The 23,863-nt window shown below is 37.4% G+C and overlaps 1 pseudogene; it reads left to right on the forward strand.

The window, feature by feature from the left end:
• The first annotated feature begins 22,565 nt into the window (after positions 1-22,565).
• Positions 22,566-23,439, forward strand: LOC129065044 (phospholipid phosphatase 2-like; annotated as a pseudogene).
• Positions 23,440-23,863: the final 424 nt, after the last annotated feature.

Consider the following 23,863-nt stretch of genomic DNA (forward strand, 5'->3'; position numbering starts at 1 on the left):
GATTCTCTGTTTGATATTTGCCACTTTAATGATGATGTGTCTTGGAGTGGGCCTCTTGGGGTTCCTCTTGAATGGGACCCTCTGTGCTTCCTGGACCTGTGTGACTTTTTCTCTCCTCAAATTAGGGAAGTGTTCCATCATTACTTTTTCAAAGACATTCTCTATCCCTTCCTCTTCCTCTTCTCTTTTTGGTATCCCCATTATATGGATATTATTACGTTTCAGGTTGTCCTGCATTTCCCTCAATGCCGCTTCATTCTTTTTTTCATTTTCTTGCTCTTTCTGGTAGCTTTTTGCTACTTTGTCTTCCAGCTTGCTGATTCAGCCCTCAGTTTCATCTAGCCTGCTTTGGATTCCTTCTACTGTGTTCTTCAATTCAAAAATTGTATTCTTCATGTCCTCTTGTCTCTTATTGATAGTTTCTATGTTCTTTTTCATGCTGATAGAGTTTGCAGTATGTTCCTCGTAGTTTCCCTGTAGTTTTTTGTAATTCTCTCTGAGCTCACTGAGCTCATTGAGCTTCCTTAGAACCGTTGCTTGGAACTCAGTATCTGATAGTTTACTTGCCTTTATTTCATTTAGTTCTCTTTGTGGGGATTCCTCCTTTCCCTTTCAGTGGGACATATTTCTTTGTCTTCCCATTATTTGTGAGACTCTTCTCTTTTGCTTCTGCTTCTTAAGTTGATCTGTCTTGATTTCCTGACTTTGTGGTGTGAACTTCTATGGTTGGAGACCACTTTTTTTTTTTTTACTTTCTGGATCTCCCTCTGATGATGTCAGATGTTGACCCTGTCTGACCTTAGGCAGTCTGTTCGAGACTTCTGGTAATCTACTGTCTGTGGCTGTCTCCTTCAGCTGTTAATCTAGTCACTCTGCGCTCAGCAGGCCACCTTAGACAGTTCAGGGCGGGACAGAGTCCCTCCTGGCGGCTGGGTTCTTGAGTCCTCTCCTGCTTGTGCGTATGGAGGAGGAGTCTGCACTGGGATCCCTCCGGCTACTCTCTCCATTCTCTCCCCAAAGACTCTGTCCCCAGTCTCTCCTCAAGTGTTGCCAGACCTCTCTGTGCCCCCTATAGCCATGGATCTACTGTCTGTGGCTGCCACTCTGCACTCAGCAGGCAGCTTAGACAGCACTGGGCAGGGTGGAATCCCACCTGCGGGTGGGGTTATTGGGTCCTTTGATGCTGGTGCTGCTCAGAGGGAGTGGCCTCTTCCTGAGCAAGATGGCTGCTGCCGCATGGGAGATGAGTCAGCACCGAGATCCCGCTGGTTACTCTCCCAGTTCTCTCCCCAAAGACTCCTTCCCCAGTCTCTCCTCAGGCGTCTCTAGCCCACTCTGCCCCTGACTTTGCCGGATACCAGGGTAAGTGGCTGCAAATAAAAATTTATGCTTTGGCCCTTTAAACAGGTCTTTGTGTCTCCAGCCACCTGTCTCTGGCAGAGAGCAACCCTGCCGCTTTTCACAGATGGCTGTTTTCCATGCAGTTTTGGGGCTCTGGTGCTGTGGGCTAGAGATTCCCACTTTTGGTTTAGACCCCACTCTTCTCAGGGGGATCCAACTGGCCATTTCAGTATCCTTCTGGTGCTGCTGCCCGTGAGTGCCTCACCCACCTTCTCAGGTCCCTACCGCACTCCTTACTGGTTAGATTGCGCTAAAGCCAATTCTTCTGTCTCCAAGGTTACAAGGCTCCTCTCTCGCTCTTGTTCAGTTGTTTGTTCCAGGTGATTTCTCCATAATTTAGTTGCAATTCTAGGTTGGTCCTGGGAGGAGGTCAGCGTGACTTCCACTCACTCCTCTACCATCTTGATTCCCCCCCCTTCTCTCTACTTTCTTATATTGAAATTTTTTTCAATTAGAGTTTACATTCATTATTATTTTGTATTAGTTTCAGGCATACAGCATAGTGGGTAGACAGTCATATACTTTACAAAGTGATCCCCTGATATTTCCAGTACCCAAGTGGAGGTAAAAGACCTGAACTCAGAAAATTATAAGACATTGAAGAAAGAAATTGAAGAAGATACAAATAAATGGAAGCACATACTTTGCTTATGGATAGGAAGAATTAACATTGTTAAAATGCCCAGGAATAACCACACCTTAAAACCTAAAAAGGAACAGGTGAAAAGAATATAGTTCATTTATCACAATATATCAAAAATATTTCAATATATAATCAATGTAGAAAATATCAATGAGATATTTTACATTCTTTTATCATATTAAGACTTTGATATCTAATACATATTTTATATACTTTCAGGCCATCTCAAATCAGTTTAAATGCTCAATAGCCACATGTGGCTAATGGCTAGTGTATTGGACAGTGCAGTTTAGGACATATTTCAGAAATACCTCTCTGAGGATCAAGGAAGCTGGGGTATATATCCTCCAACTTCGACCCAATATCAAGTGAAGGGCACTCCTGAGGCATTACCACTGCACTATGTCTGGACCCAAGTGCTGGTCAAAGTAGTCAGAGAACATCCTTAAGCAGCGGCACAGGAAATTATACGGAGGGAACTCTCTGCGGGTAATCTCCAGGATAAGCACTGGGAATTTGAGTGGGGCACTGACAGCATCTGCTACAGTCAAGTGTAGTTCTGCTACACTTGAACTTTTCTAAAATTCAAAACTATTTTCCTCCATGAACACATATGAAAATTTTAGCAATGTCTTGTATTCATTAGATATTGTTGCTTTAACTGGAATTTGTGTTTAACACTAACTTGACATTTCTCTGTCCTTGCTCCTACAAACTTCCATCATCTCTTTCTTCTCTACTAGGGTAAAAAGTTAAATCCAAAGTTTCTTCTCAAGAATTTTATTTTGTAGGGACATGTAATCTTACATGAAGTTTTCCAAGTAAGACACTCACATACATTATATTTTATGATCTTCATCTCTCAAATTGATGCAAACTGTGACATGTAGTGCATAGAACTTAACCAACACCATGTTTTAGCATCCTAATTTAACTAAAGTTGTGCAAAGTTAAATTTTCCCTGGCCCTGACAATCAGTATAACCCAAAGAAAATTAAAATGGGAGGTGTAGTGGATAATCTGGTGCCACATCTGGATTTTTTTCTTTATGTCTGAAGCACTAATTTCCCTAGCTGCTAGGAGTGTTGACTGCTGATTACTCATGACTGAGTCTCTCCCCAAGAACTTCCTTCAGCTGATCATTATTGCCTCCCCAAGGTTACGCACCCTCCCAAGGTGTAATCAACATCTAGTGATTGGTTGGGATTGAAGTTGGTGAAGAGGGTTCATAAAAAGGCCCATTCCACTTGCCTTGGTTCATGACAACTCTGAAAGGCTGTCTCAGCTCCAGAGGTTCCCATGAGATCAGCTGAGACCTCTTGTTGTGACCACAGCACAGTTCAACTCTTCCCTCTGTTCAGGCTTGCTTTCCTTGTTCCCTCACAGGGGTTGTTCCTAGAGCATTCCCCCAATAAAACTCTTATATACAGATCTCAGAGTCTCAAAACCTATTTCCTGGGGAGCCCAGCCTGTGATGGGGGCAAGGACTTCACCAACTCCATGTTTCAGTGTCTTAATTTTTTTCAACTGTACCAGCAGCTTTTGTTAAATAGTTCATCTTTTTTGTTTGTTTATTTTTAATTAAATTTATTGAGGGTGACAAAAGTTAATAAGATTATATAAGTTTCAAGTGTACAATTCTATGATACATCATCTGTATTTTGCATTGTTTGCCCACCACCCAAAGTCAAGTCTTCTTTTGTCACCACTTTCTCTTTACCCTCTTCTGCCTCCCTCCACCATACTGTTGTCTGTGTCTACGAGTTTTTGTTTGTTTTTCTTGTTGTTTACTTGTTGCTTTAGTGTCTTAATTTAACTAAAGTTGTACAAAGTTAGGGATCAGTCCCCAAAACTACCCTCATTTCTGATAATAATTGCAACTTCAAGGGTCCTTGAGACCACCCTCAGCTTTGATAATTAGCTAATAGGACTCACAGAATTCACCAGAACCTGTTATACTTAACAGTTCATTACAGTGGAAGGACATAGATTAAAGTCAGCCAAGGGAAGAGACACAAGAAAGAGTCAGAGTCCAGGAAAATTCTACATGTGAAGCTTCTGCTCCCCTCTCCTAGTAGAGTTGTAGACAGTGCTAATTTTCCAGATAACAATGTCTGACAATACACACAGAATATTACTAACCAGGGAAGTTCACTCAAGCCTTCATGTCCAGATTTTTTATTGGACCTCAATCAAGTATATCTGGTTTTTCACCTACGGGGCTGACCTCAATCTCCAACCCCTCTATAAGTCAAGATGATACTGCATGTGTGAAAGCCACCACCCTAAATCACTTTTTTAGCCTATCTGATGTGACCCCAAAGCACTTAGATAAACAAAGACAATTTTATCAGGCCAGACATTCTAGGGACTTAGTGGTAACTCCCTGGGAGCACAGGAGAAAAGCCAGGCTTCTCTTTGGGCAAGGTTAAATTCTTTGCTATACAAGTTGTAAGGCAACACTGGAAGGAAAAAATAGAGATTTAAATTCTATAAAGGTATATTATCTGAAAATACCTGTCCTAATGTAAGTTAAGTGTTACAGATATTGTACAATATTCAAGCCCTCATCCTCTTAATATCAATGTCATACACACATACAACACACACACACATTATGATAGTAAAGGGAAATCATTTGAATTTGACTTTGAAGGAAACAATGGCTTCCTCTTCTTCCTCTTACACTAAACATTAAACTAGTTTTGCTTAGAATGAGTTTGCAGGAAAACAAGTAAAGCATTTTTTTTTGTTTTATTAAGATACATTAATCAACTTTCATTCACTTGTTATGAAAACCCCTCCCCCAAATCCATTGTGTATGCTGCCTGCATATTTCCTTGGTGTGCTCATCTGGGATCTGAATTTATATGTCCACCCCAGATCAGATTCACCATTAAATAACGTAGTTAGTTGCAGAAACATGAAAGACACAAATATTCCAAATGTACATCACAGGAGGCTCAAGCCATTGGGCCAGTGACACTCTCCTTACCTTCTGCCCTATGACATTTCTTACTGTTAAAATCTGCACAGTAACAAGCAAAAGCAACCTCCATATTTACGATGTCTAAAAACAACAATAGAAATTCTGAAGTCACCATGGAAACTGCCTCCCACTATCGTTTGCCTTTCAGAGATTTTTAGAAGCATTTATCCGCAACAAATCAGCAGAGGAAAAAATTTGAGACAGATGACCCTAATTATGAACGCTTATGCTTACTAGGAGATTTACCAAGAAATAAACAAAAAATAAGAGGTCTTTAATCCAAACTTCATTAAATATTTAAGAAATCTTTTTTTGTTGTTGTTAATTTATTTTTTCAAATACATTTGTCTCTGCCTACCCCCCACCACTTTCCCTTGCTCCCTCCCTCCCTTATTTTAAGAAATCTTAACTTACCTATCTCCCAGACAGATTCTTTAAAGAAGCATTTAAAATGCAGATTTTGTAAGTGCTTGATTTTACATATTTCATAAAAATTTATATTTTAAAGTAACACATATTTGCATTTTCTTTTTCTTTTGATTTTTTTATTGTTATTCTATTACAGTTGTCCTAATTTTTGCCCTTTGGTCTTCCTCCACTCAGCCCACCACCCGCCACCACAGTCAATCCCCAGGCTGTTGTCCATGTCCATGGGTCATTCATACATGTTCTTTGTCTAGTCCCTTCCCCTTCTTTCCTCCTTCCCCATCCTCTCTGGTCACTTTCAGTCTGCTCCATGTTTCCTTGACTGTGGTTTATTTTGTTCATTGGTTTATTGTGTTTGTTAGTTTATTTTGTTGAATAGATTCCACTCATAAGTGAGATCATATGGTATTTGTCTTTCATTGACTGGCTTATTTTACTTAGCATAATAGTTTCCAGTTCCATCAATGTTGTCAGAAAAGTAGGAGCTCTTTCTTTCTTTCTGCTGCATAGTATTTCATTGTGTAAATATACCACTGTTTTTTCATCCATTCATTTACTGGTGGACACCTAGGCTGTTTCCAGCACTTGGATATTGTAGATTGCACTGCTATGAACATAGTGGTGCTTAAGTTCTTTTAAATTGGTGATTTGGGGTTCTTAGGGTATAGTCTCAGAGTGGAGTCACTGGGTCTAAAAGCAGTTCTGTTTTTAATTTTTTGAGGAAATTTCATAGTTTTCCACAGTGGCTATTTCCCACCAACAGTGCACTAGGATTCCCTTTTCTCCACAACTTCACCAGCACTTATTTGTTGATTTATTAATGATAACTATTCTGACAGATATGAGGTTATATCTCATTGTGCTTTTAATTTGCATCTCTCTGAAGGTTAGTGATGTTGAGCATCTTTTATGACTGTAGGCCATCTGTATGTCTTCCTTGGAGAATTGTCTATTTAGGCCCTTTGCCCATTTTTTAAATTGTATCCCTGTCTTTTTGGTGTTGAGTCACATGAGTTATTTATATTTTTTGGAGATTAAACCATTGTCCGATGTGTCATTGGCAAATATGTTCTCCCATATGGTTGGTTTCCTTTTCATTTTGATGATAGTTTCTTTGGCCATGCAGAAGTTTTTCACTTTCACGTAGTTCCATTTGTTTATTTTTCCCTTTATTTTCCTTGCCCTAGGAGAAATATTGGCAAAAATATTGCTATGTAGCGTATCTGAAATTTTACTGCCTATGTTTTCCTCTAAGACGTTTATGGTTTTATGGCTTATACTTAAGTCTTTTATCATTTTGATTTTATTCTGGTGTATGATGTAAGTGTGTGTTCTAATTTCCTTTTTTTTTTTTTTTGCATGTACTAGTACAGTTCTCCCAACACCATTTATTAAAGAGGCTATTTTTACTCCATTTTATGCTCCTGGTCCTTTTGCCGAATATTAATTAACCATAGAGACATGGGTTTATTTCTGGGCTCTCTATTCTGTTCCATTGATCCATGTGTCTGTTCTTATGCCAGTACCAGACTTTTTGATTACAGTGGCCTTGTAGTATAGTTTGATATAAGGTATTTTGGTCCCTCCTACTTTGTTCTACTTTCTCAAGTCTGCTAAGGCTATCTGTGCTCTTTTTTGGTTCCATATAAAGTTTTTAAATATCTGTTCTATCTAGATCTGTGAAATATTCCATTGATATTTTATTAGGAATTGTGTTGAATCTATAAATTGCTTTGGGTAGTATGGAAATTTTAATGATGTTAATTCTTCTGATCCTTAAACACAGTATATGCTTCCATTTATTTGTACCTTCCTTAATTTCTTTCTGCAGGATTCTTTAGTTTTCCCAGTACAGGTCTTTTACCTCCTTGGTTAAATGTATTCCTATGTACTTTATGTTTCTTATTGCTGTAGTAAATGGCACTTTTTTTCCCTTAGTTTTTCTTTTTGATAGTTCATTATTGGTGTACAAAAATGCCATCAATTTCTAAATTTTGACTTTCTATTCTGCTACTTTACCAATTTCACTTATTAGGTTGAGTAATTTTTTGGTGGAGACCATATAGTTTTTACATACACTATCATGTCACCTGCGAATACTGACACTTTTACTTCCTCTTTTCCAGTTTGGATGCCTTTTATTTCTTTTCTCATCTGATCACTGTAGCTAGAATTTCCAGTACTATGTTGAGTAAGAGTGGTGAAAGCAGACACCCTTGTCTTGTTCCTGATCTTAAGGGGAAAGCTTTTTGTTTTGCTGTTGAGTATGATGTTGGCAATAGGTTTCTCATATATGGCACTTATTATGTTTACGTATGCTCCCTCTATTCCCATTTTGCTGAGTGTTTTTTTAAAATCATAAATGGGTACTAGATTTTATCAAATGCTTTTTCAGGATCTATTGATATGATCATGTGATTTTTGTCCTTCATTTTGTTTATGTGGTGTATTATGTTTATTGATTTGTGAATATTGTACCTTCCTTGCATCTCTGGCGTGAATCCCATTTGATCATGGAGTATGATCTTGCTAATGTATTGTTGTATCTGAATGCCAATATTTTGTTGAGGATTTTAGCATCTATGTTCATCAGAGATATTGTCTTGTAGTTTTCTTTCTTTGTTGTGTCTTTACCTAGTTTTGGAATTAGGATAATACTAGTCTTGTAAAAAGAGTTTGGGAGACTTTCCTCTTCTTGAATTTTTTGGAATAGTTTGAGAAGGATAAGAGTTAGTTCATCTTTGTTTGGTAAAATTTGCCTATGAAGCCATCCAGTCCAGGGCTTTAGTGTGCCTGGAGTTTGTTTTATTAGTGTTTCAATTTCACTAGCTGTTATTAGGGTGTTCAAGTTTTCTGCTTCTTTTTCATTCAGTTTTGGAAGATTGTATGTTTCTAGAAATTTACTCCTTTTGCCCAGGTTTTCCAAATCTTGGCATGTAGTTGTTGACAGCAATTTTTTATAATCTCTTGTATTTCTACGGTATTCATTGTAACTTCTCTTTCATTTCTGGTTTTATATATTTGGGTCCTCTCTTTTTTTTTTCTTGATGAATCTGGTTAAAGATTTGTCAATTTTGTTTATCTTTTCAAAGAACCAGCCCTTAGATTCATTGATCCTTTGAATTGCTTTGATAGTCTCTGTGTCATTTAATTCTGCTGTGTTGTATGTTCATTTTCATTTGTTTCCAGATACTTTTTGATTAGTCCTTGATCACATTGTTAATCCATTCATTATTTAAGAGCATGTTATTCAGTCTCCATGAATTTGAATGTTTTAGAGTTTTTTCCTTGAGGTTGGTTTGTAGTTTCAAACCATGTGATCTGAGAAGATGCTTGATTGTCTTGAATTTTTGAGGTTTGTTTTGTGACCTACCACGTGGTCTATCTTTGAAAATGTTCCAAGTGCACTTGAAAATAATGTATGTTTTGCTACTTTGGGGCAAAATATTCTGTATATAATAATTAAGTGCATATGACCTACAGTGTTGGTCTATGCCACAATGTTCTTTGTTGATTCTTTGTTTGAGTAATCTACCCATTGTTGACAGTGGAGTATTAGGATTCCCTATGATGCCAATGTTGCTGTGTGTATCTTTTTTGAAGCCCTCCAAGGTTTTCCTTATATATTTAAGTGCTCGTATGTTGGGTACATATATGTTTACAAGGGTTATATCCTCCTGTTGGACTACTTCCTTATGCATTAATGTAGTGATCATCTTTGTCTCTTGTTTTGGCCTATGTTTTGAAGTCTATTTTGTCTGATATAAGTATGGCTAGCCCAGCTTTTTTTTTTCCACGTCCTTTTGCTTGGAATAATTTTCATCCCTTCACTTTCAGCCTGTGTAGATCTTTTGTTCTAAGGTGGTCACTTTTAGACAGCAAATATGCAGACCATGTTTTCTTATCCATTCAGCTACCCTATGTATTTTGATTGGAATATTTAATCCATTTATATTTAAGGTTATTAATGATAACTACTTACTCATTGCCATTTTTTCCCTTTGTACCTTTGTTTCTCTCTCTCTCTCTCTCTCTCTCTCTCTCTCTTCATTTTCTTAAAGCAGTCTCTTTAGCCTCTCTTGCAATGATGGTTTGGTAGAGATATAATCTTTAACTTTATTTTTATTTTTTTGTCTGGGAAGTTCCTTATTTTGCATTCCATTTTAAATGAGAGCCTTGCTTGTTAGAGTGGTCTTGATTGCAGGCTTCTTTTTTTTCATTACTTGGAATATTTCATGCCATTCCCTTCGGGCTTGTAGTGTTTCTATTGAGAAAGCAGCTAATAGCCTTATTGGAATTTCCTTATATGTTACTAGCTGTTTCTCCCTTGCTGCCTTTAAGATTCTCTCTTTTTCTTTAAATTTTGCCATTTTTAACTATGATGTGTCTTGGAGTGGGCCTGATTGGGTTCATTTTGATTGTTACCCGCTGTGCTTCCTGAACTTGCATGCCTTTTTCCTCTCATCAAGTTAGGGAAGTTTTGTGTCATTACTTTTTCAAACAGGTTTTCTATTCCTTGCTCCTTTTCTCTTTCTGGTATCCCAATGATGCAAATATTATTACATTTCAGGTTGTCCTACAGCTTCCTTAAATTATCTTCATTCTTTTTGAGTCCTTTTTCATTTTGTTGTTCTGTCTAGGACTTTTTTTCTACCTTGTCCTTCAGCTTGCCAGTTCGATCCTCTGCTTCATCCAGCCTATTTTTAATTCTTCTTAGTGCAGTTTCCTTTCAGATACTGTAGTCTTTTCCTTCTGGCTTTATTCATAGTTCCTTTGTACTTTTTTATGCTGCTATAGTTCCCACTAATTTCCCTATAGCTCCGACAGAGTTCCTTGTAGTTCTCACTGAGCTCCTTGAGCATTCTTATTACAATTATTTTGAAATCTACGTCTTGTAGAATGCTTGCCTCAATTTCACATAACAGTCTTTCTGAGTGTTCCTCCTTTCTTTTCAGTTGTAGGTGGTTTCTTTGTCTCTCCATTTTAGGTGACTCCTTTTGTTTGTTTTTATGCATTAGATTGATTTTCTTTGACTCCCTGTCTTCATGGGGTGGCCTTTTGTGGTAGAATGCCTATGGGAGGGACTCAGTGGTGCAGTCTCCTTTATCTCCTAAGCTGGATGCTCTTTGGGTGCCCTTTATGATGTCTACATGGAATGTCTTGTTGTAACTGAGTTTTGATAGGTCATTCCCTCCAGCTGGCTGACTGAGAATCATACCACCCACCACATCTTATATGCTGTTACACAGGTGCTGCCAGAACAAAACAAAACAACCCAGGAAACAAAACCCACACCCAGAAAAATAACCCCCACCCACAACCACACTAACAACAAAAAATGAACAGAAAATGTAGTCTGAGACTACAAGTGATCCACAGTCTGTAGCTGTCTCCTTCAGGCTTGGCTGGTCCTTGCTCTTCTGCCCTGCCAGCTTTCCATTAGCCCAGGGCCCATGAGTGGTTCATCTAATGTCTGAGAGCACTGCCAATACCACCTCCACCTGCTCCCAGAGGGGAACTCTGGTGTGATGAGGAGGGTGGAATCCCTGGATCACCACCCGGAAGGTACTTCAGAGAAGATTGTGGGAGTTTTTCCCTGCCCCCCATTCTGCCACATGTCTTGGCCTATCCCAGATTATTTCCAACAACGTATGGTTTCTGGTGAATTAGCTGCCCATTTCTTGTGAGTGGCCAATCTGTGTAAAAGAGGCAGCTCTTTCCTGCTTGGCACTGAGGCTGGGTGGAACTCTGAACACCCCTTGTTGCACCTGTCTCTAATCACTCTGCTCTGCTGGTTTCAGTGGATTGGGGCCCAAGGAACCAGTATAGCTTGTAGTACCTAATAGAAGTTCAGAAAGGGTCCTTTTAGAGTTTATCCTCCTTTCTCCTGCTGCAGGAGCAGGGGGCTTCTGAGCCTTGCCTTACTGATCTACAGAGCCTGCGTCCCACAAGTGGGGGTTAGGTACACCTGCATGTGAGGGGACCTGCCTGGTTACAATAAATCTCAGGCATTCCGCTCCAAATCTCAAACATTCAGCTCCTGGCCATTTAGTCCCCAGTCTGCCACTCTTGTAAGAGACTCGGGCCTGAACTCTCTGCTCTTCACAGCCCCCTGCTCACCAGCCATGCTGGTACAGGTCCCACAATCCCTTCACCACGTCACTTTCTGTTCTTCCTGTGCAATTGGACTCAGTGGGACTGAACTGTGCTTATACTCTGATTTCTTTGTTGGCAGAGCCACTGCATGTGTGTATGAATATGAGTATGAGGTCCCTCCCCAGCCTTCCCTCAGCTCCTCTTTTAAAAGAGTCCCTATGTGGTCTCCAACTGCAACACTGAGCCCTGGGCTGGCTCTCTGATGCTCTACCTCCCCCAAAATCACAGTCTCTCTGTCAGGGCTGTCCACAGCCTGCCAGTGGCTCTGACAGTTTTAGGAGATAGAATTTATCTCTGGCACTCTCCTAGTTGGCACTGCAACTATGGACATGCTGCTCACTGTGAGTGTGTAGCCTTGGTCTCTCAGACTTGGTATACCTTCCCAAGTGTCTCCTGATTCGGGTTGGTGGTTTCCACGTGTAGGACCAGGGCCCTGCTCAAGGAGGGGAAGGAGCCACTAAAGCTGCATTTTCTGACTGATCTCTCCTCTGCTGCAGGTACCTCACACAGGGCATTTCTACCTCAGCTTATAAAATCTCTTACCGGACAGTGCAAAGTATCCTCTGTACTCCTTGGCTTCAAAAGTTCATATCAACTGAGATTCCGTTGATTGTTCAGGTCCCTTGTTAGAAGATCAGCTGAAAATCCATGCTGGGGGAGCAAGCAAGTAGGCTCAGCTTCTACCTACTTGGCTGCCATCTCTGCATTTTCTTTTTTATTATTTATTGATAAATTAGATATTTTAGGAGACAAAATAGTTTGTTAGGAATAATCAATTCATAGCTTGATACCTTTAGAAAATACAAACTCTACATAATAGATTTGGACTTCTGTCAGGAACCAAGAAGGCTGTTATATTTAGGGCTAGTCTCCTAAAGAGTGCCAGCTTATGGAAGGTTGATAAAATGGACACTTAAGAAAGAAAGTTTTTGTTGAAGTATTATGTCAGAGCTAGAGATCAGCCTTGTTTGCAAAGTCACAAAAGTAGGAATAATTCCACCTAAAGGTAGATATAAGGTTTAGAGATGACTTACTACCTTCAATAGAAAACAGAGCTTAGGAAGATCTCAGGTTGTATCAAGAATCCAAGTTAGGCCCCATTTCTCCTTGAGTTCTCATAGTTTCTCCAACAAAAATCAATTTATTGGCATGTGAAATCAGCTCCCCATCTTTCATGTTCCTAAAGCATGTTGTGACTCCCTCCCTTAAGCCACCTAATAATATTCTGCTTTATATTCTAATTATTTTTGTACCTCTCTCTGATACAAAACCTTTTGAAAGTAGAGAATACCTCTTGTATAACATTTTTACCCCATGAATGCTCGCACAATTCCTTGCACATTGTAGGAGTTTACACACATTTGTGAAATGAATTGACAAAGCCCAGCTTTAATTAGTGCAAGATTAGGTCTAGGATACTTTTTAGTTCACAAGGAGCCTTATTTTTTTTTTTTTAATGAATTAGTCTGCTGACAAAGTAACCAAAAAGTGGTACCCTTAAAGGGAAAACTCACTGATTAACTCTGTAATTTGCTCTTTTTCTCAAGAACATCTAATATGGAAAGCAATACACTTGCCTATGTAGAGTATTTGGCATAAACTAACATACGTAAAGATTTGTGTTATGTTACAGTGAAGATCAAGGACGAAATTTACACCATTTTCTGCTAGAATTGACTACTAGAATATTCATCAGTAAAATAGTGAAGACAATGAGCTTTCAGTTAATTTGAATTCATGAATCTTTTCCAGATCATAGATGGGTTCTGAAAATATAATAACCTGCAAATTGTCCACCAATTTACTTCATCTAGATGATCACCATGAAGCTACAGATTATAGCAATGAAAATAAAATGGCCTGAATAAGAAAATATAGAACAAATGCTAATTTTTCAGTTTAGTAAATATTTGCTGATTACATATTTCTGTACAGTTTGCAGTTTAGGTACTGTGCTATAGAGGAAACACAGATGTATCAAATAATTGCTACTATTAAGTACCAGCTAGAGGCCATGGACTTTATATTTAGTTCCCATAGCAACCCTGTAACATAGATATTGTTACCCCCATTTTAACAACAAGAAAATGAAGGCTGGGGGAAGTTAGATAACTTTCCCAAGGTTTCATAACTACTAAGGAATAAAATCAGTATTTGAACCCATATTTGACTCTAGAATCTTGTTATTCCCATGAACCACAGTCCCTTCCTTTAAGGAATACTGAATCATTTTTATTCTGATTTATATATTTAGATGCTAAATTAGATAAAACCAATGATAAAAGAACATATTACTTGATTTATTTATATGAGTTTATTTTTTGTTCTCAGCTAGGTTATATAAGCTCCCAGAGCACAAAGACCATACCATGATTCTGTAACTTTCCTTGAAGTGCCATATTAATATGGTGCTGAACACATAAAAAAATCCTCCATATATACGAGTGGTTTCATAAATTTTACCTCAGCCCAATTTCTAAGGTATAAGCCAGATAATACTTTCACCCAAGGGTAAAAGAGGAAAGAAAAATGAGTATATCATGATAATAGCTTATATTACTTGACCATTAACTCCTATGTTATGCATATTATCTCATTTGATTTGCAAACCTATACAAAGGAGGCATTATTGTTCTCATTTTACAAATGAGAAAGCTCAGGCTCAGAAAATTTAAGCATCTAGTCCGTGACAATAGAAACAGCAACTGATGAAGCAAGAATTGAAACATCATTCTGTTTCATCAGAGTTCATGCTCTTTACTTGTTCACTCTCTTCTATTCTAAGATGCCATAGATTAGAAGAAACACCCTTGATTTAACAAATTTTCAAAGAAATAAGGAATACAACTATGTTAAATAAGTAGGTTTATTTAAAAACAAATTCCAGTTTTCCAGTTTGGAAAATGGGTGTCTCAGGAGGCAAGAAAATGAATTACATAATATTTGCGATACATTTTAGTTTCCTTGGAATGCTGAAGTAACAAAGACAGAATTTCTGCAAGTGGTATTAATGGCATTTAGCAAAGTGTTGAAAAGATTCAAAGATTTTAGGCATTCAATACATAATCTTTGGAATTATAGGCTTCTTGTGCTCTTATGAATGAGTAACATTAGCCATATAACCTATCTCAAAGGGTTTGAACTGATTGAAAATTTTTTAGATAATTTTTAAATGTAATCTTTATTGTATTTTCCCATTACCATTTAGTCCCCTTATACCGTCCTCCCCCCAGCAATCACCACACTGTTGTCCGTGTCCATGAGTCCTTTTTCCTCTTTGCTCAGCTCTTCTCCCCTCTCATCTCTCCCCCCACTAGCTCTCATCCTACTTTGTATCTATTTTAATGAGGCTTTATAGCTCCAACATAGAAGAGTTTTGTTTTTATCTTTTTATTTTTAAAGAATGCCTTCATCCTATAATGGATCCTAATTAATCTGACCTGACCTACAACCCCAACCTAGTCCAAACAAACCCTGCTCCTGACTTTGGTACAGATCCACAAGACTGTGAGAGTTGAGTGGAAATTCCCTATAGTTTTGTTGTTACTTACAGGATATTACCCCCAGTCCCTCAAAAAAGGGAATCCTTTCCCTTCTGTGGTCCTTGGAATTTTTCAATTTGTCAAACCTAAAGTTTCCCTTAGACATGAATTAGAAATAAAACTAGATCTCTGTGAATGAGGTTACCAGATGCCTAGCAGAAAAATATTAGATCTCTAAGACTGGTGTAAGCAAGAGATGTTATATAGGGGATCTTTCTGGTTCCCTGCTACATTTACATGCATTTGATTCCGAAGAATATGTTACAAACTACCATACAATATTCCCTCTCTTAAATTGGGAGAATTTTTCTCTGGTAAAACCCAGCATAACACAATTTACAATTAGCTTCAAAGCCCCCTCCTATTCTACAGCAATCACCTTCAGGATAACTTTTTGGATTCCAGCCCTTTTCTACTTTTCTTAGAGTAACAATAAACATTATCCTCCTGGACTGCTTGGGACTCATGAAATATCCTTGCCAGAAACTGTGGACACCTTCTTGGCTTGTGATTTGAGGTTTGTAATCAAGGGCTTATAGCCCTACATTAATTAGCACTCATTATTGAAAGGTTCTTGTAAATTACTCAATCCCAAATTTTATGACTTCCATGTTCTCCAAGTACGCTATTTATCTGTATCCTGTTCATACTTAGGGTAGTCAGATTTCCAGTTTTGGATATAACTGTTCCAAATTTTACGTTGCTTCCAGTAAAATTAAATTTTTACTAAATGAATAAATAAATAATCCCATTATCATGCAGAATATTTGGCATGTGAAAAACACTATGAAGGGAACATTTCATTCTGTTGGAATGAAGCTTCCGGTCTCTATGATGAAGATGAGGAAAGTCAGATGAAAGTTCTGTTCATGGGAATGAATTGCCTAAGAGCATCCTGGAGTCCAGTCAATCCAGGAGATAAGATTCAGATCTTTCTGATATTTCTGGCACCAGAAGGCATAAAAGAAACAATGAGAAAACTTAAGAATGTCACTAAAAAGAAAATAAGGGAAATACTTCAGGTTATGGTGTGAAGGCATGAAGACATTGGTGAATCTTTTTAGCAAATAACAAGCATAAAACTGAACAGAGATGTGAAAAACAACTATTTAAGAGCTTTGGAATTAGCCAAGATAGAAAACAATATGAGAAGCATTTATTCTTGGGAAATTTTTTGAGCCTCAGGTAAGAACAGCAAGAGTCTGTGACTTTCATTCCCCAATCTGCTTACATACTCTGCTCTCAGCTTCATTGGTAAAAACTTAGTTTGACCAGCATGGAGCTGGCAATGAAAACTAGCAGTTCTGCTGCTAGAAGGTGAAGACTCTATATGGGGTGACTGTAGCTTAATCATAGCTTAATCAACCTCAAGTAATAAATTTATAGGAAACAAATGAGAATTCACAGCATTCTTAGCCTGAGACTGCAGTCCTGGTTCGAGTTAAGAAACAAGCCAAAAATTTAGCAGAGAGATCCAGCACCATGAAAAAGTTGAGATATGATCTCTGCATAGCTGGATGTCTGAGAAACTACACATATGCACAGAGGAAACCCAGCAAAGCTCAGCAAAAGGTAATATCCAAGATAGAACTGAGAATTAACTTAAAATTTGAATGTGCCCCTCAATTTACACAGACATCAATCAGCAGAAGGTAGAAGTCTTACCGGCTTGAGATGTTTCAGCATAAACTTTTCCCAAATCAGTTGCTAGTCACTAAGTTATAGAAAAACAGGAGTTACCCCTAGGAAACCAGGCTAAAAAATAAAAATAAAAATAAAAATATGAGAGCAGGCATCAGTGGCCACATACCATGGGAGAGGGGGATTCCGCAGTTTCAGTCCAAGCAAGTCACAAAAAAAATAATAGCTCTCAGAAAAATAAAACAACCCAGAGTCATTATAATCTACAGTAAACCCTTGAACATCTTGGACTTGAACTGGATGGGTCCACTTATATGCAGATTTTTTTAAAAATGCATACAGCAGTATATATGATTTTGTATTCCTTATTTTAATAAGTTTCTTTTCTCTAGCTTACCTCATTGTAAGAATACAGTATATGATACATTTAATATACAAATATGTGTTAATCAATTGTTTATGTTATCAGTAAGGCTTCTGGTTAGCAGTTAACTATTAGTAGTTAAGTTGTGAGAGAATCAAAATTTATACAGGGATTTTCAACTGTGTAGAGGGCCAATGACCTAACTCCTGTGTTGTTCAGTTTTCACTTCCAAGTGATGAAACCTGCGTAGAAAGAGAAACATGTGACCCATACTCTGGCAAACGAACAAAAAAAAAGAAACAAAGAAACTGACTCTGTAAACCTAGGTGTTGGCTCTAGCAAATATTTAACATCTGTTATAATATATTAAAATATGTTCAAAGTAAAAGTATAAAAGAATTCAAGGAATATATGATAGCATTGACTCTATAACTAGAATACCTCAAAAACAATAAATAGAAACTATAAAAAGTAACCAAATGGCAAATCTAGAAGTGAAAAGTACAATTACCAAAATGAAAAGTTGCCTTGATGGGCTTAATATCAGATTTAAGATATTAAAAGAATCAGTAAATGTGAAAATAAATTAATATAAATTACCCAATAAAAAGAACAGAGAGAAAAAATGCTTTAAAAAAGTTAACAAAGCTTCACAAGTCTGTGTAACAAAGAGGAATATACCATTCCCATTAAGAAATTCTAGAAGAGAAATAAAGCAGCAGAAAAGTTATTTGAAAAAAAACTGTTCAAAATTGTCACGAATTTGCTGAAAAACATTAATCTATAGATTCAAGAAGTTCAACAAAACCTAAGTTGGATAAACACAGAGAACACCACCTAAAAATATGATACTCAAACTGCTGAAAGACAAAAACAAACAAATGGATATTTTGAAATTAGCAAGAAAAAAACATTGATCGCAAACAAGAGAACAGCAATAAAATTAACAGGCAATTTCACATCAGAACCAAGGCAGAAAATATACACATTCAAAGGGCTGAAGGAAAAAAAAACTGTCAACTGTGAATTTTATATCCATCAAAGCTTAACAGATGAAAGTGAAGTAGACATTCCCAAATAAAGAAACATGGAGAGAATTCATTGCTAGTAGATATGTCCTACAAAAAATGTTTAATGAAGTTGTTCAAGCTGAAAGGAAATGGCACAAGATGTTAACTCAAATCCACAAAAAGGAGTGAAGAACACTGGAAATACTAAATATGAGCACATATATAAAAAATCATGTGTATTTAAGTGTGTTTATTTACATATATATCACATATTTCTCTTTATTATTTAAAGACGTGATTATTTACAGAAATATTTATAACATGTATTGTTAGATATATAGCATATATCATATGATATATATGATAATAATAGAACAAAGGTGGGAAAAGAAAAGAGAGATACACTGGAGCAAAATTGCTCCATCTTACTGGACTTAGGTCAATATTAACCTGAAATAGATTGTTCAATTAAGGAGGCATACTTAATTTCTAGAGTAACCACTAAGAAAATAACAAAAAATATAGGTTAAAAAATTAACAGAGATGTTAACATGATATATTAAAAAATATTTCTTAAATCAGCAAATGAAGAAGTAAGGTATAAAACATCTGTGAGATCTATAGAAACAAAAAAATGGATAATATAAACGCATTCATATAAATAATTACATTAAATATGAATGGACTAAACACTCCCATCAAAAACAGATTGTCAGATTAGATTTGAAAGAGCAAGTGCCATCTATATGCTGTTTATCAGACACCATTCTAGTTTCAAAGATACAGTACATTTGAAAGGAAAAGAATGGAAAAAGATATACCATTCTAATGTTAACCATAAAGCAGCTGGAGCACCTAAATGAACATCAGAGAAAGTAGACTTTAAGAACATAATTATCGCCCTGATCGGTGTGGCCCCATGGATTGAGTGTCGTTCTGCAAAGTTAAAGGTTGCCACTTCAATTCCCAGTCAGGGCACATGCCTGAGTTGCAGGCCAGGTCCTGGTCAGAGGCAGGTATGAAAGGCAACCAATCGATGATTTTCTCCCTCTCTGTCTTCCTTCCCCTCTCTCTAAAAATAAATAAATAAAATCTTTTTAAAAGGAACATCATTATTAACCAAAAAAGAGGCATTTCATAATGATAAAAGGGTCAACACATTAGGAAGATATAAATATGTAGATATATCTTGGAATACTATATGGCCATAGAAAGAAGAAAATCTTACCTTTTGCGACAGCATGGGTGGACCTAGAGAACATTATGCAAAGTAAAATAAGCCAGTCAGTGAAAGAGAAATGCCATATGATTTCATTCATATGTGGAGTCTAATAAACAAACTGAACTAACAAGAAAAATGGGGACAGACTCATAGAGCAGGATGACAGCTAGTGGTGGTGGAGGTTAGGGGGTTGTGGATTGAGCAAAAATGAAAAAGGGCTAATGGACTTGGACAACAGTGCAGTGATTGTGGGGAGAGGAGGAATAAGGGGGATAAGTGGTAATGGAAAAATACAATAAAAAAGAAAAAGAAAGACAAATACCATATGATCTCACATATTTGTAATCTAATGAACAAAATAAACTGATGAACAAAATAGAAACAGAAGCGTGGACACACAGAACAGACTGAGACCTGTCAGAAGGGATGGAGGAGGAGGGAAACTGGGTAAAAGAAGATGAAGGGATTAGCCAAAGAACATATATGCATAACCCATAGATACAGAAAACAGAGTGGTGATGGCCTAGAGGGAAAGTGGCAGGTGGACTGAAGGGCTGGGTGGAAGTGGGCAAAGGTGGGATGGGGAAATGAGGATATCTGTAACAATGTGAACAATAAAAATAAAGTAAAAAAAATAAAAATAATATTTTACTGAAATGAAAAATAAAAGAGCTCCAAAATACAAAACAAAGTAAAACTGGCAATACTGAAAAGAGAAATAGAAAATTCAACAATAATTGGTGGACTTTTCAATGCTTTTCTTTCAGTAATTGATAGAACAACTAGACAAAAAATCAGTAAAGATTTATATTTCAACAATATCAAAGAAACAGTCAGCCGTATATACAGTGTGGGGCAAAAGTACATTTATAGTTGTTCATATGGAAAGTAATACAATAATTAATAAATAATAATACAAGAATAAACTGTTTTATGTGTTCTCACAATTGTAAGCATACGTTTACTCCCTTGTATATATGAACATATCACCTAAAGTTAGCATAATACACACTTTTAAAACACATATAGAACATTCTTCAGGACAGACCATATGCTATACCAAAACACAAATCTCAATAAATTTAAAACATACTTTGTTTTACGACCACAACAGAATTAAATTATAAATCAATGACAGAAGACAAACCTGGATGATACCGAATACTTGGAATTAAACAGCATACTTCTAAACAAATAATTCAAGAGAAGTAATCACAAGGGAAATTAGAAAATATGTTGAACTGAATAAAAATAATAACAGCGTATCAAAATATGTCATTTTAGTGGGAAATTTATAGATTATTAAACCATATATCAGAAAGGAAGAAAAATTTTAAAATCTAAGATTCAATCTCAAGAAGAAAATTAAACCCAAAGTAGATGGGAGGTAATAACAAGGTAAAAGCAGAAATTGATGAAATAAAACACAGAAATATAATATAGAAAATCAATGAAACCAAAAGTTAGTTGCTTTTAAATATATTTTATTTATTTATTTTTAGAGAGAAAGGAAAGGAGGGAGAGAAACATCTATGTGAGAGAGAAACATCACATTGATTGGTTGTCTCTCACTGGCCCCCAACAAGGGACCCGCCTGCAACCCAGGCATGGGCCTCCAGCAGGAGCCAACTGGCAATCCCTTGGTCCACAGGCCAGTGCTCAATCCACTGAGCCACACCAACCACGGCAAAAGTTGGTTTTTTGAAAAGAGAAAAATATGATAAACCAGTATCTATACAAGCCAAGAAAAAAAACAGAAAGGGTAGAAATTAACAAAATCAGAAATGAGAGGAATTCACTACAGATTTATAGAAAATAAAAATACTACAATGACCAACTTTATGTGAACAAATTAGACAACTTATTGAAATGGACAAGTTCCTAGAAAGAAAAGTAAAGAAATTTAACTAATTATAAATTTTCAGATACAAAGGCTTCCCAGATACAAAAACATCCAAGATACAAAGGCTTCATTGGTAAATTTTATTAAATATATAAGGAAAAATAATACCAATCCTGCATAAATTCTTACAGAAAATAGAAGAGGGAGAAATATTTTTCAACTCATTCTATGTTGTAGTAAATCATATCATAAAAAATAAAACTATAGCATAATAGCACAATGTCCCTAATAAATATAGATATAAAAGTTATTAACAAAATATTAAGAAACTGAATTAAGCAATATATTAAAAGCATTATAAACCATGACCAAGTGAGGTTTATGGAATATAAGGTTGATAAAACATCTGAAAATCAATTAAAGTAAGATACCATCTTCATAGAATAAAAAAAACAAAATCATGATCGTTTCAAGAAATACAGACAAAATATTTTACAGAATCTAACATCCATTATGATTTTTTTTTAACCTGCACAACAAGCTAGGAATAAGAGAAAATTTCCTCATACTCAGAAAGGGCATCTATGAAAAATTTACCACTAACATTAGACTAAATAGTGAAATATTCAATACTTTCTTCTGAAGTTTAGAGATAAAGAAAATTTAAATACATCCCTACTTCTATTATACATTATACTGGAGGATGTAGCAAATGCATGAAAAAAGATATTAAAAGCATGTAGGTAAGAAAATAGGAAGAAAAACCATTTTTATTCAGAGAGGAAATAATTTTGTACATAGAAAATTTTAAGGAACCCACAAAAAACTACTAGAACTAATAAACATGTTAAGCAAGGTCACATGATATAATATTAAATGAATTACATTTTCATATTCTTGAAAAGAACAATTAAGAAGTAAAGGATTGAGGGTGGGAGATGGCCGAGGCGGGTAGGGTAAAGTGGTGGGGGAAGGCAGAGACAAATGTATTTGAACAAAAATATAAATTTAAAAAAATTTTAAAAATTAAGTAAGGGCTTCCAGGGATTCAGAGCATTGTCCATTAGAAGCTTGGCATGTCTAAACTAGTAATGAATAAACTAGGTGAGAAAGGCCTGCACAGGGGGAAAAAAAAAAGTATTGATAGGACTTTCTGACCATTAAATTTGAATGAGCTAAAATTCATAAGAAATGCATATGGTTTCCGACATAGTTTTATACCAGTAAGACTGTCATGAGCCTAGAAAACAAACAAACAAAAAGTAAAATAAGAGCAGGGCCTGGTTCAGCAGTCATGTGATTCCGCAGCCTGGCCTGGACACGACAGGATGCGATGGGAACGGCGTCAGGGGTTGCAGATGTTGCTTGGGATGGGGGTGGCATGGATCGGAGCCTCTCTGCCTTTTGCCATCATGACGCTCCTGAATGCCCAGTATAAGCAAGGGTTCCACTGTGGTGATGACTCCATCCAGTACCCCTACCATCCAGACATCATCACTCATGAGCTCATTGCCGGGGTTACCATCACCGCCACTATCATCTTTGTCTCAGCTGGAGAGGCCTACTTGGTGTACATGGACCACCTCTATTTCTATTCTGACTTCAACAAATAAGTGGCTGCCGTCTATGAGGTGCTGGACACATTCCTGTTTGGGGCTGCAGTGAGCCAGTCCCTGACAGACTTGGCCAAGTACGTGATCGGCCAGCTGCAGCCCAACTTCCGGGCAATGTGTGCCCCTGACTGGAACCGTGTTAACTTGCTCCATCTATGTACAAGTAGAGAAGGTATGCAGAGGAAGCCCTGCCAATGTCAACGAGTCCAGATTATCTTTCAATTCTGGAAACTCCTCCTTTGGGATGTACTGCAGTTCTCGGTGCCATGTGTGCAGGCGCGACTCTGCTGGAAGTGGGCACAGCTGCTGCAGCCCATGGTGCAGTTCTTCCTGGTGGCCTTTGCCCTCTCTGTGGGCTACGCCCATGTCTCGACCACAAACACCACTGCAGTGTTGTCCTGTGGGCCTCCTGTAGGGTACACTGGTGGCCGGCTTCACTGTTCACTACATCTCTGACTTCTTCAAAACCCAGCCCTCACAGTGCTGCTTGGAAGAGGAGGAGCTGGAACAGAAGCCCAGCCTATCACTGACATTGACCCTGGGTGAGGCTGACCACACCCTCTTTGGGTACCCAGTCTCCAACTTCTGAGGCTGGAAGTCACCCAGGCAAGACCCACCCGTGCCTCCAACTAGAACTCAGGCTGTGCATGGGTCAGTAATTCCGTGGTGCTGTCAGGGCCCTCCCTTGGGATGGCGATGAGGGGTCTGGACAGGCTCAAGATGCCATGGACTGGTTCACAGAGGGGTTTCTATTAAACCAGCCTCCTGTGTACTGGACAAGGGGTCTGAGATTGGCCAGGGTAGCTCTGATGTTTGGATGGGGGACCCTCCCTTATGAATAAAGCTCCCTCAGTACCCCTTCTTCTGTTGGGTTAGGGAAGGGACCAAGAGATCTGGATAAATGCTGTTTTTATAAAATGTAAAGAGAGAGAGAGAGAGAGAGAGAGAGAGAGAGAGTTCTATTTGCAATAACATTAACAAAAAATATTTAGGAGTAATAACAAAAGAACTAT

Source organism: Pteronotus mesoamericanus, unplaced genomic scaffold, assembly GCF_021234165.1.
Source record: "Pteronotus mesoamericanus isolate MK-2021 breed Mesoamerican mustached bat unplaced genomic scaffold, CSHL_Meso_final contig_173, whole genome shotgun sequence".
Taxonomy (NCBI): Eukaryota; Metazoa; Chordata; class Mammalia; order Chiroptera; family Mormoopidae; genus Pteronotus; species Pteronotus mesoamericanus.